Below are 16,318 nucleotides of genomic sequence, written 5' to 3' on the forward strand. Positions count from 1 at the left end.
ATTATTGTACATATTCGTATTTTGGATACTCTTGTTTTAGCTTGTTCCATTTTGCACTTTACACCTTGAGTTTGTATATATTTCATATTTCTTAGTTCACTTTTGAGTTTATTGGTTGTGATTAGAAAAAGTTTGGATTGTTAGAGCTTAGTTTACCCCTTTTTACATAAGAAATTTGGTTTGATTGGAAAAGGGAATAAACTAAGGAATTTTTTTAAAAATTCTCAGTCACAACATTGCATTTAGGATACATATAATAAGCTTAGTCAAAACAATGATATTTCCAAGGAATTTATCTATAGGGCACCACCCCAATTGATTGAAAAAAAATTTGTGTTAAACTTGCTTGAATTCTATATTTTGTGGATCATGTTTTTGAGCTAAGAACACAAGCATGTGAGATTTGAGCCTAATGGTGTGGTTACATCTTATAACCACTTATTTTCCTTCTTGTGTGTAATTGTTCTCTTTCTATGATTGTGATCCTTGATTTATTTAATTCTATATGTCCATTATTCCTTGTATACATGCACTTGTATGATTGAGGCCATTATTTCATTGAGCTCACTTACCCAAATAGCCTACCTTTTATCTTCCATTGTTAACCAATTTTGAGCCTATGCTTAACCCAATTGTTCTTTATTTTAGCACATTACAAGCCTAAAGCAAAAAATAATAAATGTCCCTTGTTTGGATCTTTGATTAGCTTAGGCTAGTGAGAGTGTTTATTATTCAAGTTTTGGGAGATTTGGGACATTGATTGGGATAAAAAGGTGTTTTGTATTTTTATATTTGGGAATTGGGTGCATACTCATTTATTAATTAAATGTTAGACCTTATGCATTGATGTTCTTGTATATAGTTTGATAAAAAAAATAGAAAAAGAAAGAAAAAGAAAAACAAAAAAAAGGGGACAAAATACCCCAAAGTAAAGTTTAATAAAAATCAATGCATATGTGTTGTGAAGTGAAAAGAAAATGCATGAGTGTGTGAAAAAAGTGAAGAATGGGTAGTTAGGTTAGCTTCAAATTGTATAGGTTGTAGGTTAGGTGGAAAGCTTAGGTTGATCAAAGATTCAAAATCTCAAGCTCACTTGACCAAATACAACCCTACCTTGACCATAAGCCCATTACAACCTTTGAAAAAGTCCTCATGATATTTGTATGCATGCATGAAATAATTGTTGATTGTTAGATGAAAAACAAATCTTGGAAAGCATGATTAGGGGAGAATTGAGTGAATCAACCCCAAACACTTGAGTGACTAGAGCGGATACACATTCGGTGAGGGTTCGATTGCTCAATTACATGTTTTCACCATGATCATTCTTCTTCTTGCAAGTTTGTAAATCTTTTGGATAATTCAATACAATTGTGGGTTTGATTTGATTTCTATTGCTTTAGCCCTTATGCTTGCATACGTTTTTTGAAAATTGATTTGTTTTGACCAAGTGATTGCATTCATATAGATTGCATGTAGGTAGTTGCATTTAGATAGTTTACATTGAATAAATGTTGATACCCTTTGTCTCTTTCTTGGTTAAGCATGAGGACATGCTTGGTTTAAGTGTGGGGAGATTTGATAAGCCCCAATTTTGTGGTTTATCTTGTGCTTAATTCAGGGAATTTTATCACCCTTTTCCCATATTTATTCAATAAAATAGCATGGTTTTATAATTCTCCTTGATTTTGTGATTAAGAGTGAAAACATGCTTTTAAGGCCTTTAAATTACTAATTTTGATTTACTTTAATTCCGTTCGATGCCGTGATATGTTTGTTGAGGGATTTCAGATTCATAAGGCAAGTATTGGATGGAAGAAGTGAAGAGAAAAGCATGCAAAGTGGAGAACTCATGGAAACACAAGGATTTGGAGTGCTTAAAGCGACACGCACGCGCAGCAGACGCGCACGCGTGAGGATGAGGTCGCATGGCAACGCGTACGCGTGGATCGCAAACCGCCAAGCGACGCGTACGCGTGATCAACGCATACGCATCGGTGCTCGCACGTGACTTCATTAAAGTGAAAATGCTGGGGGTGATTTCTGAGCTGCCCAGGCCCAAATCCAACTCGTTTTTGAGAGTATGTCATGCAGAATTGAAGATTGAGCAAAAGGGGAGCAATTGTTTGAAGAGTAGCATCATGTAGTTTAGTTTCCAGAGAGAGAAGCTCTCTCTTCTCTCTACAATTAGGGTTCTAAGGTTATTTGCATCATAGATCCATGTTCAATTCTTGTTCTCATCTCTTTTCCTTTGTGATCTCTTGTTATTGCATCATTGCCCTCCTAATTCTCTTGTTAATTTCACTTAATGCTCTCTTTTGTGTTGATGAACTCATGTTGGATTTGGATATTCCTTAATGCAAAATTGATGTTTGATGTTTGATTGATGATTTGAGTTGGTGATCTTGTTTCCTTTGCAATTTATTATGTTTTCCATTCATACCCACCAAGTGTTTGACAAAATGCTTGGTTGGGCTTTAGAGTAGATTTTTTGGCATTCTTGGCTTGGAAAGAGAAACTAAGTGATCTTGAGTCATTGAGGCCCAACTATGTTGGTGATCTAGAGTTGTTAGCTAGTATTGTTTCTATTAACTCTAATCTCTTGCTAATTCACTTAGTGAGTTGATTAGGACATTTGAATTAAGATTAGCTAGTCTTATTAGATTTTCTTCGAGTGTGAAGATAACATGATACCTTCTTCAATCGTCGGGGATGACGTAATAAGATAAATTCTTGTTAATTATTGTTATTAGTGACTAGAATAGAAAGCTTAGATTCTCAATTCTTGCCAAGGATGTCTCTCTTTTATTAATTGCCTTCTCTGGTTGTTCCTTTACTTTTCTTGCCCCGTTTCCAAAAATCAAACCACCTTACATCTTCATAGCCAATAATTGAGCACTTCATTGCAATTCCTTGTGAGACGACTCGAGGTTTAAATACTTCGGTTAAAAATTCTTATTGGGGTTTGTACTTGTGACAACCAATATTTTTTATTGGGAGGATTGTTTATTGGTTTAGAGCTATGCTTACAACGAAGTAATTCTTTTCTATGAGAGGAATTCTAGACCAACGATAAACATCTCTTTATCATTCATATATAAAACTTTACTCAACGGGGGCTACTATTCCTGGGAATTTATATGTGTCCGGTCACCCTTACGACGTAGGGTCAACAGAGTATCGAGTTTTAACTTGGAACACGTGGTGGCAAGCCACGGTTCTTTAACCAAGGAAACTCGTATCTCAGATCATCATTCATATTCATTCATAAACATCTCATATATTTGCATCTTTTTACATAGTTTGTCAGAACCTAGAGCAAGTGGGGCAAAACCACAACCCTTGCGTCTACCGAGGAGGTACGTTCTCATATGCCCAGGAGGAACAAAGGAGGGGATCCTAACCTCCCACCATCTTGCTTGGGATGATTTTACAATACCAGGAGGATCAAAGAGGGGGATCCTCACCTTCCAGCGTCTCTTGGGGTCACACTTTCGAGAAAGAGTGCTCAGGTGCAATATTTATTCCTTTCATTAGCCAGTTTCATAATTTAAAATATATATATATATATATATATATATATATATATATTTAGACCACCTATCTTCTCATACCTAAATCATCACGTTTTTAACTTTACTTCACCTCCAAGTTACCTTAATTTCCTAACTCCAACTTATCACTAAGCTTACTAATAAGATCTAGGGTTAAAAGAATAAAAATAGAGATTTAGAAGTTTGAAACCATGTTTGAATCATAAAAATACAAGTGCTGGAAAAAAGAGTGTGTGCAGACGCACACAAGTGTGCGTGCACACACCAACCAGGAACTACTTAGTGTACGTGCGCCTCACCTATGCGAGCGCCACCAGCAGAAAGCATCCCCCGGTGCGTGCGTATGCACAAGTGAAGTCGTTGCTACTGCTGGGTGCGTGCGCACATCAGTGTGCATAGGCTCACACCAAAAATTCTGGTTCTGCTGCATTTTAAAAATTTTCAGTTTTTGCACCAGATTTTCGGCGTCCATAACTTCCTCTACAAGATTCGGTTTTTTGCAAAATTTATATTGTTCTCAAGCTTATAAAACCCTCTTTGATTTGAAACAAAACTCATCTTCATCCAAAATTTGAGGTTCGAGTTATGGACTGCCAAGTTCATTAAAAATCAAGTTTTTATTCAAAACCTCAAACCTCTATTTTTACCACAACAAACTCAATACCCACACCTCGACATACCACTTTAGAAAGCCAAAAACCTCCACCTCCTAGATTACTCAATTATACTTTTATATGCACATTCCCATATACAAATTACTCAACAAAACAACAAGATCATCATCCTTCATCACATATATAAGTTCATTCCTTAATACATTGCCAATTATCACTGATTCACCATATAATATTATGTTCCATAACCAATCATCAATTATCAAGCTAATAATCAACCAAAATCAATAATCATTATCAAAGTACTAAACATCTAATGTATTCAAACATTCATACCTAGCCTTTGGTCATCTAGCCTAAGTTTTCACAAAACTTTACATATTAAACACGAGAAAGCTAAACCATACCTTGGCTGATTTCCACGTATTTTCCAAGACCACCCATTAGGCAAGATTGCAAGCCTCAAGACCAAAAATTCAGCAACTAGTTTCCAACTCCAAGTTTCCAATATCCACAATCCAAGTTCTAATATATATATATATATACCCAAAATTCAATACCTAATATGCTTAACACAAAAAAATTAAAGAATTATCTAGAGTTCTAGAATTCTCACCTTACCAACGGGAAGTTGGAACAAAGCTTAGCAAGTCCACCAAGTTAATTTGATCCTAAACACCAAAATTTAACAATTTCAACATTTTTGCTCATGAATTCTCGAAATTGAAACTGAGGAATTGGGGAAGAAAACATTACTTTCTTATTTTACAATGTACCAGACTTTGTAGTATTTGACGCCACGGTCATGTGGCCGCAAACGGTGCGGCAATCGGAGCTCTAGATAAAAAGTTACATGGATTTGAATGAAATCAAGGGTTTGTGAACTTAATACATGTTCTTCCCCCTTTTGAATGTTCCCAGCGTTTATGCATGCTAAATGGGGAAGATAATGAGCTGAAGCTCGTTAAGTATGATGGATTAGTTGGGCCTATGGGCCCGGTTCGGACCCGGTATGACGGATCGGCCCAATCTTGGGCCAAATTTTTTGAAATTAGTGTCAAAATTCTTATTTTAATTTGCTCTATCCTATTTTGCTATTAAATTTACGTTTCTAATTTATTTTATGAAAATTTTATTTATTGACAATTATTCACTAATTTTACAATTTTTACATCCTACCCACCTTATTAAGAATTTTGCCCTCAAAATTCAGATTTAGTTATCCGAAAGAGGTGTGGGTAGTCCCCTCACATATTCAATTTGAATTCTCAGGTGTGTTCTCCTGAGTCTGTGAGACATGAAATATGTGATAGGTATCGCCTATCGAATTTCGGAACTAATACTAAGATGTTTGATGCTCTAATTTCAGATTAACATATAGGCTTTTAGCGTACCGTGAAACCTTACCTTCTTTCTGGTGTATAGTTTCGTCAATATTCCTGATAAATAGTTTGCCCCAATGGGCTGAATAGATTTGGGTTAACTGACCCACGATCACCTAACAGCATTACTTCCTATCCTAGTCCTCAATAAGTCCTTTCATAATCAATAGCAATCCCTAGTACTTCCATTGTGAACCTTTCCATGGTTACCACATCTCAAATGACTCTTGGTATTTGCTCCTTATCTTCGGACGTGTTAGATATTCAGTCACACGCGTCGCCATATTATCCATCACTTCGGGCCCCTCCACTCTTATCAAAATTGTGGTACATTGTAGCAGTCATCGGTTGAATCAAAATCCATTTCTTCATTCCTTACAGTCTCATTCTTTGTTTCCCTCTATCTCTTTTTGATTCCCTTTCGTTTACCAGACTTCGACATCCTCGGTAGCTCTCTATTGTCCTATTACGCTTCTTGGATCTCGTCTTTGCCACGTTTTAAGACTACAATAGATTTAGTTTGACTCCTTCAGCTACACCTTCAATACCCAACTTAGGGTTCTAACTTACCTATCATTCCTTCCTCAGTTCCTCTGAAATTATATCCAAGCATTCCTTAGAAACTTCTTGCTCAAGGCGTTCGTCACCACTTCACGATGTTGTATTCGCATGTATCCTAAACCCCTCTAGTAATGCATCGCAAAAATTCTGACTGGTTAATTAAGTTCAGGTATCATGACTACTGGCACAGAGGTTAATTCTTCTTTTGGAGTTCGAAAAGCTCTCTTCGCATTTGGGTATCCATGCAAACGGTGCATTCTAGCGCATTAACTTAATCATAGATATTATGGTTGGCAAGAATTTAAAACTCCAAAACTCCTATTGATGGCGCACGCTTACAGGCTTCATCTTTCGCGTCCAAAAGTCTTGCTCTTAAGGAATCAACATTTCGACGGTTACAGCTAGGATTCATACGCGATACTAGTATAGACTCGAGTTGGTTTTCAGGGAGTCATTAAGCTCGAAAGATGAATAAACAATACGAATGGTGTTTGTGAGAAATCAGATAGAAAATTTCGTATACGGTCAAACAGAGTTGTACTGAAAAAATGGAATGCACAAGAAAAGGTCCTAAGTGCATCTCAGGAAAAGATTTCAAATCAAGGACCTTTTGGTAGAAAGAACAAAGTGTATAGAGTCAAAGGAATCTCAGCTGACTTTGAAGAATACAGTTTGCGAATAAGAGCAACTATATTCACAGCGAGCACACAAGATTCAAGGATTACGCGTTTATATCAAGACAAGCTCAAACTCATCCTGGAAGAAACAAGATTCATATTCATAAGGAGTAAAATTAGAAAGGTAATCAAGCTATTTAGGAAGAGCTCCAGATAGAATTTCAATGTAAGTTTCAAAAGAAGGATTAGATCGAGTCACGAAGGTTTGTTGGCACACTCTCTCTGCATAAGGCTTCCTGCCGTTCTCTTCCGTCTTCTCCGGCATAACTGGCACTTCCCACAAAGAAATAGTTGGTTAGAGGATTCCCTCTTCTAGTACTCCCTTCAACTCAATCCTATGTTTTACCAATTATAATGGTGTCTTTACTTGTGATGCAATTAAAGTTAATCCGGCTTCCGGTACTAAGCCTATCACAAACTCACTTTCTCTCTGAGATGGAAATTCTGGTACACCTCCAAGAATTGTCTCGAAAACTCTACCGTATAGGGATTTGGTCTCTCCTTCACTCGTCTCTTAACCAATTAGCAACTAAAGGTCGAATCCACTATATTCCTCATCCTCGCGGCTCACTGTCACTGGGCTTTGAACAATAACTCTGTGTAGTTCGCAGCACTTCCAATTCCTCAGATATAATCCAACCTGCTTTCGCTACGTCACTGTGATTCTTATCCTTCACGAGCCTAGCCACTCTTCTAGGTTAACAAAATATTACTCCACCTCAACAACTAATAATCTTCGACTAACCATCCACTTAGACTTTATGATTACCAAAAACTTGTCATGCATCACGAATGAATATTACATACTAATGGTATGCAAGGAAATCGTATGCAAGGTAGTCAGAAATTCAACTGCTATTTTCTAATTACCTTGGGTATGAGAATCAAATTCAGCTACATCCCAACCTTTTCTGTGTCGACATTCCCGGGCTATATAACTTGGTTTCCTGCACGGGTAGCATACGCCTAGCCCAGCCCGGCACGGTCTGGTTGAATGGTACTTCTTACATCTTGGGCACCTTCAGTCTTTCGGTTGAGTACTAGTTTGTCCTTTTGAATTTGGATCCGGACGGCTGTCGTTCCTTCGGTCATTGTTCTGGCGTTGAGAACGTGAAGTGGCAAAACAATCCCTCTTAAAATTTTGGCTCCTAGGTGTAATCTTTGTCTTCTTTCCCTTTTTATCTGTAAAATATTCCCGGCGATTACTCCTTGCCACCACAGTTCTTCTTGAGCTTTCTCCCATTGCTTGACCTATGTTAGTTAACTCCGGATAACCCATTATCTCCACTAGTACCACTGCACTTGGGGCATTATTCCTGCCTTCATGTTTATTTCCACCATCATTGCCATTTCTAGCTTGTGATCTGATTCTATCCATCGCTCGATTGGTCGCAGCAGCAACAGCGACAATGGCAGCAGCAGCACTCGTCATCGCAGTCACAAAATTTGTCAAACTGTCTACCGGTATAGTTATCTCGTTACCTCTCCATCCTCGACCTCGATAACGCCCACGACTGCGCCCACGAGACGCCATTTGGTTTCTGTTCACACCAAACAAGTGATATTAAGGTGATCAGTCTCAATATCGCAAGTCTAGTGATTCAAAGTTCCAAATACATGCTCATGAACATTCATGCCACATATATCAGTTAGATATCCTAATTAGCATATATAGCACTCAGAGTATGCTCGAAAGCATAGTCAGTCCGTCCTTCAGGCTCTATAGAAACGAACTGCTCTGATACCATAATGTAACACCCTACCACACAGAGCTTTACACCTAGGATGTAAAACAGAGGTGGCGAGGCGCTATGGCCTCTAAAATAACACACACACACACACACACACACACACACACAAACACACACACACACACACACACACACACACACACACACACACACACACACACACATATAGTATAATAATTGAAAGGATTTAATATACGAGGAGCCCTGAATAAAAGGTAAAGCAAAAATCGCAAAATATAAAAGCGCAACGCTTAGGAAACGTGATTACTTGCGTGCTAAGAAAGCTATGGTTAACAAGTATAAGATAACAGAAGACTAGAAAGAGAGGGCCAAAAGTACAAAATAACAAGCTCCTAACTCAGCTTGCAAAGCCAAGGCTGACCGGAGAATATTTATATACATATATACATACCCTAATATCTAAAATACGAAGATAAACCCTAATTCTCCATAAACCTCTAAGAGGTACAAAATGAAATAGCTGTTCGGAGAGTTAAGTACATTTATAAACATAAACTATACACCAAAATAAAACCCAGAAACTGCTCCGCTACAGAAGTCCTGACGCCTACTGAAGAGCCTCTCGACCTACATCTGAAAAATAACAACACAGTATGGGGTGAGAACCAGAGGTTCTCAGCATGGTAAAGGTGCCACGCACATAAGATATAAGGTCCTGGGAATGTCAGAGGCAATCCTAGAACACCAACACTCAGATTATAAACCTTAAAGAACTATAACAGAAGCCGTAAAGTAGGGTGGTTTTCTAAGGCTTTCTAAACTAAATTGATTCCTTAACATCTAAATAAAACTGAACTAGGATCCTAATTCTCTTCGCTATTCCTCCGTTCCTTCATCTCTGATGATGTTACAGAGATAAACAAGCAAACAAAAGCAGTCACAGGTAGAATACAAATAGTACATATAGCAAGTATATCAAATAGCATGTTATAAGCAATTAGGCATTCCCAGTTAATGCACAATCAAACAATTCAAACAATATTCACATGATGCATGCTTGTCCTATGGTTGATGAGGCTCATCTGTCGGTTATCAAGCCAACCCGACAAGTCCAAAATCCTTAGACTGTCCCCCATCGCACATCCCCATGAGTCTATGCATAGCTTTTTCTCTTTTCATTCATAATTCATACATTCATATATAAAACTTTACTCAACGGAGGCTATTATTCCAGGGAATTTATACGTGCTTGGTCACCCTTACGACGTAGGGTCAACAGAGTATCGAGTTTCAACCTGGAACACGTGGTGGCAAGCCACGGTTCTTTAACTAGGAAAACTCGTATCTCATATCATCATTCATATTTATTCATAAACATCTCATATATTTTCATCTTTTTGCATAGTTTTTCATAACCCGGAGCAAGTGAGGGCGAAACCACAACCCTTGCGTCTACCCGGGGGCCTCTATACTACCCAACCTGGAGCAACTGGGCCGAAACCATAACCCTTGCGTCTACCCAGAAGGTACATTCTCATATGTCCAGGAAGAACAAAAGAGGAGATCATAACCTCCAACCATCTCACTAGGGGCGATTTTACAATACCAGGAGGAACAAAGAAGGGGATCCTCACCTTCCATAGTCTAGGGTCGCACTTTCGAGAAAGAGTGCTCAGATGCAATATTTATTCCTTTCATTAGCCAGTTTCATAATTTAAAAGATATATATACATATATATTTATGCTACCAATCTTCTCATACCTAAATCATCACCTTTTAAACTTTACTTCACCTCCAAGTTACCTTAATTTTCTAACTCCAACTTATCACTAAGCTTACTAATAAGATCTAAGGTTAAAAGAATAAAAATAGAGATTTAGAGGTTTGAAACCATGTTTGAATCATAAAAATACAAGTGCTGGAAAAACAGAGTGTGTGCGGACGCACACAAGTGTGTGTGCGCACAGTTTGTGAAAGGTAGAGCGTGTGCGTGCACATGAATGTGTGCATGAGCACACCAACCAAGAACTACTTAGTGTGTGTGCGCCTCACCTATGCAAGCGCCACCAGTAGAAAGCATCCCCCGGTGCGTGCGTGCGCACCATGGCGTGCGTATGCACATTTTCTGTAAAACACCCGGTGTGCGTGCACACAAAGGCGTGCGTACGCACAAGTGAAGTCGTTGCTACTGTGGGGTGCGTGCGCACATCAGCGTGCGTAGGCACACACCAGAAATTCTGGTTTTGTTGTATTTTATAAATTTTCAGTTTTTGCACCAAATTTTCGGCGTCCATAACTTCCTCTACAGGATTCGGTTTTTTGCAAAATTTATATTGTTCTCAAACTTATAAAGCCCTCTTTGATTTGAAACAAAACTCATCTTCATCCAAAATTTGAGGTTCGAGTTATGGAATGCCAAAGTTCGTTAAAAACCAAGTTTTTATTCAAAACCTCAAACCTCTATTTTTACTACAACAAACTCAATACCCACACCTCAACATACCACTTTAGAATGCCAAAAACCTCCACCTCCTAGATTACTCAATTATACTTTTATATGCACATTCCCATATATAAATTACTCAACAAAATAACAAGATCATAATCCTTCATCACATATATAAGTTCATTCTTTAATACATTGCCAATTATCACTAATTCACCATATAACATTATGTTCCATCACCAATCATCAGTTATCAAGCTAATAATCAAACAAAATCAACAATCATTATCAAAGTACTAAACATCTAATGCATTCAAACATTCATACCTAGCCTATGGTTATCTAGCCTAAGTTTTCACAAAACCTTACATATTAAATACGAGAACCCTAAACCATACCTTAGACAATTTCCACGTATTTTCCAAGACCACCCACTAGGCAAGATTGCAAGCCTCAACACCAAAAATTCAACAACTAGTTTCCAACTCCAAGCTTCCAATGTCCACAATCCAACTTCCAATATATATATATATATATATATATATATACCCAAATTCAATACCTAATATGCCCAACACACAAAAATTAAAGAATTAACTAGAGTTCTAGAATTTTCACCTTACCAACGAAAAATTAGAACAAAGCTTGCAAGTCCACCAAGTTAATTTGATCCTAAACACCGAAATTTAACAATTTCAACATTTTTGTTCATGAATTCTCGAAATTGAAACTAAGCCATTGGGGAAGAAAATATGACTTTCTTATCTTATAATATATCGGGCTTTGTAGAGCTCGACGCCACGGTTGCATGGCTGCAAACGGTGCGGGAATCGGAGTTTCGGATTAAAAGTTACATAAATTTGAATGAAATCAAGGGTTTGTAAACTTAATACATGTTCTTCCCCTTTTTGAATGTTCCCAACGTGTATGCATGCTGAATAGGGAAGATAATAAGCTGAAGCTCATTAAGTATGATGGGTTAGTTGGGCCCACGGGCCCGATTTGGGCTCGGTTCGACTGGTTCGACCTGTTCGGCCCAATCTTGGCCAAATTCTTTGAAATTAGTGTCAAAATTTTTATTTTAATTTGTTCTATCCTATTTTTCTATAAAATTTACGTTTCTAATTTATTTATTAAGATTTAATTTATTAACAACTATTCACTAATTTTACGGGGTTTACAGTTGGTACCAAAGATCAACGGATCTTCTTTTAACCTTGTATTGACTTTAGATTATTTGCTTTTGCAGTTTTGGATTGGGGTTGGGACATAGATGATAGAAGATCAACCATAGAATTTTGTGTCTATTTAGGATCCAATCTGATCTCATGGGCATGTAGGAAGCAACATTCAATTAGTAAATCCACTGCAAAAGTTGAATTCGAGAGCATTGTAGCTGGAGAAACAGATGTTTGCTAGATTCTTAACCTATTTACAAAACTTTAGATAAAATACACTCATGTACCAGTAATTTACAGTGACAACATAAGTGCTATCATGCTTATTGCCAGTCCTGTTTTGCATAACAAAACTAAGCACTTTGATTTGAATATTCATTCAGTTAGAGAAAGGGTCAATAAAAAATAACTTGTTGTAATGCATACTCCAACAATTGATCAAGTAGCAAACCTCTTTACTAAACTTCTCTCCCTTTACAGCTTTGAGAAATTCAGAATCAAACTCAGGGTTTTCTGTCCAAAAGGACCATGAATTTGAGGGAGGGATGTCAAGTATGAAAGAGCAGCTGAGAACCGGTGCCTAGTGCCTGCGGATTAGCTCTTAGTGCTTGTGGACCGGCGCCCAGTGCCTATAGTGACTTAATCAACAAGAACTCTTCTTTCAATAAGTATGTAACTACTTTTTGTTATTAATACTGGTTTAGACTAAGTCAGTTATATTCAGTTAGGTTTGTGTATATAAATAGCAAGTCTGCTCCTATCTGAATTACTTGTAATCAAAATCACGTCCTATAAAATCAATTCCATTCTATCTTCCCTGTCTTTGTTAATCACATTATTAGTTGTCTCTCCTTTGACCTCTGGTATCTAACACATTCATTCACATACTCACTCACTTTAAAAGTTCTTAGTTACACTAACGCACGGAAATAAGAGTCACAAGTCCATGTAAGTATTGGGAGATTCCATTTTTATTTCAGTTATTTCAATTTTTTTTATTTTCACTCAAGCACTTGACAATTTTTGCACATTTTAATACAAGTCATAATTGTCAATTCTTTATCTTTTGCACCTATTCTTTCTTACTTCTTGTTTTCTATAATTATTATTTTTTTTACATTTCTATTGGACACGATCTCTAAATCATAAGAGCAACCCACAAAAAGGAGTCGTATCTATTCCTCGAATTAAGATCTTGATACAAGCTTGGTTGACACTTCCTATTGAGGTCAAAAAAGCAAAATTCGGGCAAAACAATTACAAAAATATTATTTAAGCACTAAAAATTAGCCACTAAAATTAGTTATCACATTTTTATATATATACATATCCAATTCACGTCAACTAACAAATTCTTCATGTGCCAAAGCCAAACCAATGCAACCTAACCAACGACTTTTCAACGTGTCAAAGCCACCCAACTCATGCCTAGATTGCGGAGATCATTCCCTTGAAGTTTTTCACTTTGACCTCTCTCTCCTCCAGGTCTTCCATATCAGCACCGAGAAAAACCTCAACCTCATCTCTCGATTCTCTGCTGTCGGCACCGAAAAAATCTCAACCGCATTTTCTGTTCCTCCAGTGCCCCTACCACTGCCAAAATCATCGTAATCAATGCCTGTCGTTGGCCCGGTAATCATATATTTTGCCGTCTCGCTTCTTTTGCTGTTGTACTCTAACAATTTGATTTATGTCCTTAGTGGGATTGCACTCTTCCGTTTCTTTTCCATTATTAGAGTAGTTAAGCTAGTGTCATATTCTTTTTTCAAATATTTTTTCTTCTTTTTCTCTGTGTTGTTTCTTTGAGATTTGGATATGGAAATTTATATTATATTGCACATATTTATGATCTTACATTGTCAAACTGGAAACTTTTATGTGGCAATATTATGTGATTACTATGGTTAACTCTCTCAATCTTACAAAATGAGAATCATCCTTAGAGGTGAAAAAAGAAATGGAAGAAAATATAGAAATAGGCTTTGTTCGACTGAGAATCATTTGTTAGAATTTTTATTCTAATTGTGGTCTAATTTGTTAATATAAAAATTAGTTTGGGTGGTGTTGTAATTATTCATTAATTATATTGGCAGTTTGTCTGTTCTCTTTGATGGAAAGAACATACATGACTGTTTATAAACTTTATAAAATTTGGGTCCCTAATTCTGATCACAAAAAACAACAAAACAAACACATTTTGATTCCATCTGATTTTGTAATTCAAGAATTGGAAATTCCAAATTAAATCAAAGAATTTATTGGCAATGGCTGGAGGTACGTAATTTACTGATTTTATAAAATATCTAACATGTGGTATCAGAGAAAAATTGTCTCTGCTTGCCATTTCAAAATTTAATTACTGTGCATTATTTTGATTAATTATTTTCAAAAGAAAAATGCATAGTATGAATTTTGGGAATAATAGAAAATACTAGAAGAACTGGTATATAGCGTGTGTTACTTTCTATTTTAATGGCTTTTCCCTACTATGTTTATATATGGTTTTGTTAGTTCCTTGGTCCACTTCTTTTGATTTTTAGGCTGGGCTTCATTTGAATTGCTACAAAATTCTAAAATTTGTTTTGATTGAGGTTTGAACTTGGATCTTCTAAATATTGCCAAATTATTTGTCCATTAGATCATCTTCAATTTTGACATTATTTATGTCACTGAATTCATTTATTTGATTATTATATTTGTATTGAATATAAATTCTTCCACTGCATATCATATTGTGATTAATATATGATTTATTAAGGAGTAGCCACAACATCCTTGATAATAATTATATTTAAAGAAATCACGTAAATATTAATATGATATATTTGTAATTATTGTGAATTATATGATAAACTTACCCACAGGAATTTATTATGTTATTCACATATAATTAAGTTGAAATAGAAAATATTTTTACTTCTTAATTAGCCTACGGGTATTAAGTAGTATTTTATGTTTTAGTTTCAATACTTTAGTTAATATAATGAATATTATGTGTGTTAAAATCTTTGCCTACAGGTAGATTTTAATTACACTATGATTCATAATTATTTTTATATGACTTGCATTGGCATGTATTATCATATGTTATAGATTTTGATGTGCCTATTTAAAGTTGAGTAATGCTAGCATGATTTATTATTTACAGCAATAATGATATCTAAAACTACATCTTAAGTTCATTTGTTAAGTGGTGACAACTATAAAAAATGGAAAGATAAGGTTCTCTTTCACTTAGGGTGTCACTACAACATTTTCTTGTCTAAGACAACATTTAAAAAATGTTTCTTAAAGATTGAAAAAGGGTTGTCTTTGATCTATGGCAACACTTTTGGACCTACAGCAATGTTTTGGGGTCCTTGCAGATACAGCTGTTGCCTTAGATCAAGGAAATACTTTTTTGCTTCAAAAGCAAATGCTTTTGAAAGTAACTCTTTGAAAGTGTTGCCTACTCTAAAATAAAGACAACACTTATGAGTAGACTTTAATGCAATGCTTATTAAGTGTTGTTTTTCTACTAATTTTGCAACTAATAAAAAGCATTGCCTGTTATATTGCTATAGCAACCCTCGGAAGTGTTGCATATTTGATCAATTATGGCATCACTTTAGAAGTGTTGGCTCTTCTGCTATCACTATGACTTCAATCCAGCAGCGTTGCCTATATTATTATTACTATGCATTTCAATATTCTTCTCATACTACACTATCTACTACCTATAGCTATAATAATTTGAGTATTTTATTATAATTTGGGTACAATAAAATTAAAGATATGAAAAAGAGACAAAATCTAAATTTATTCTACTTGGATAAATACTATAAAATTAAAATATTTCAAATACACTATTATAAAATGATTTCTAATTCACATATCAAAATATAAAAAGATAATTAAATAATCCCTCCAGATTAAATACATGACTTAGAAAAAAAAGCTAAATATATTTGTTTCAAAGTTTTATCAATCTTCTTGTATATATTTCTTGTTAAATCCTAGTTCTTGTCCCTTGTACATGCAATGATAACTATATCTGCAAAATAATATATATAACAATGGTAAAAAACTTACAGACATAGTAAGAACAGACTACCAATCACATATATACAACAAAAATAAAAAAACAAAGTATTTTTTTATAACTTGAAACAAATCAATAGTAATGACTACTGACACGAAATAAAAGTACCAAA

Source organism: Arachis ipaensis, chromosome B8 (genome assembly GCF_059453495.1).
Source record: "Arachis ipaensis isolate K30076 ecotype BB chromosome B8, ASM5945349v1, whole genome shotgun sequence".
NCBI classification, from domain to species: Eukaryota; Viridiplantae; Streptophyta; class Magnoliopsida; order Fabales; family Fabaceae; genus Arachis; species Arachis ipaensis.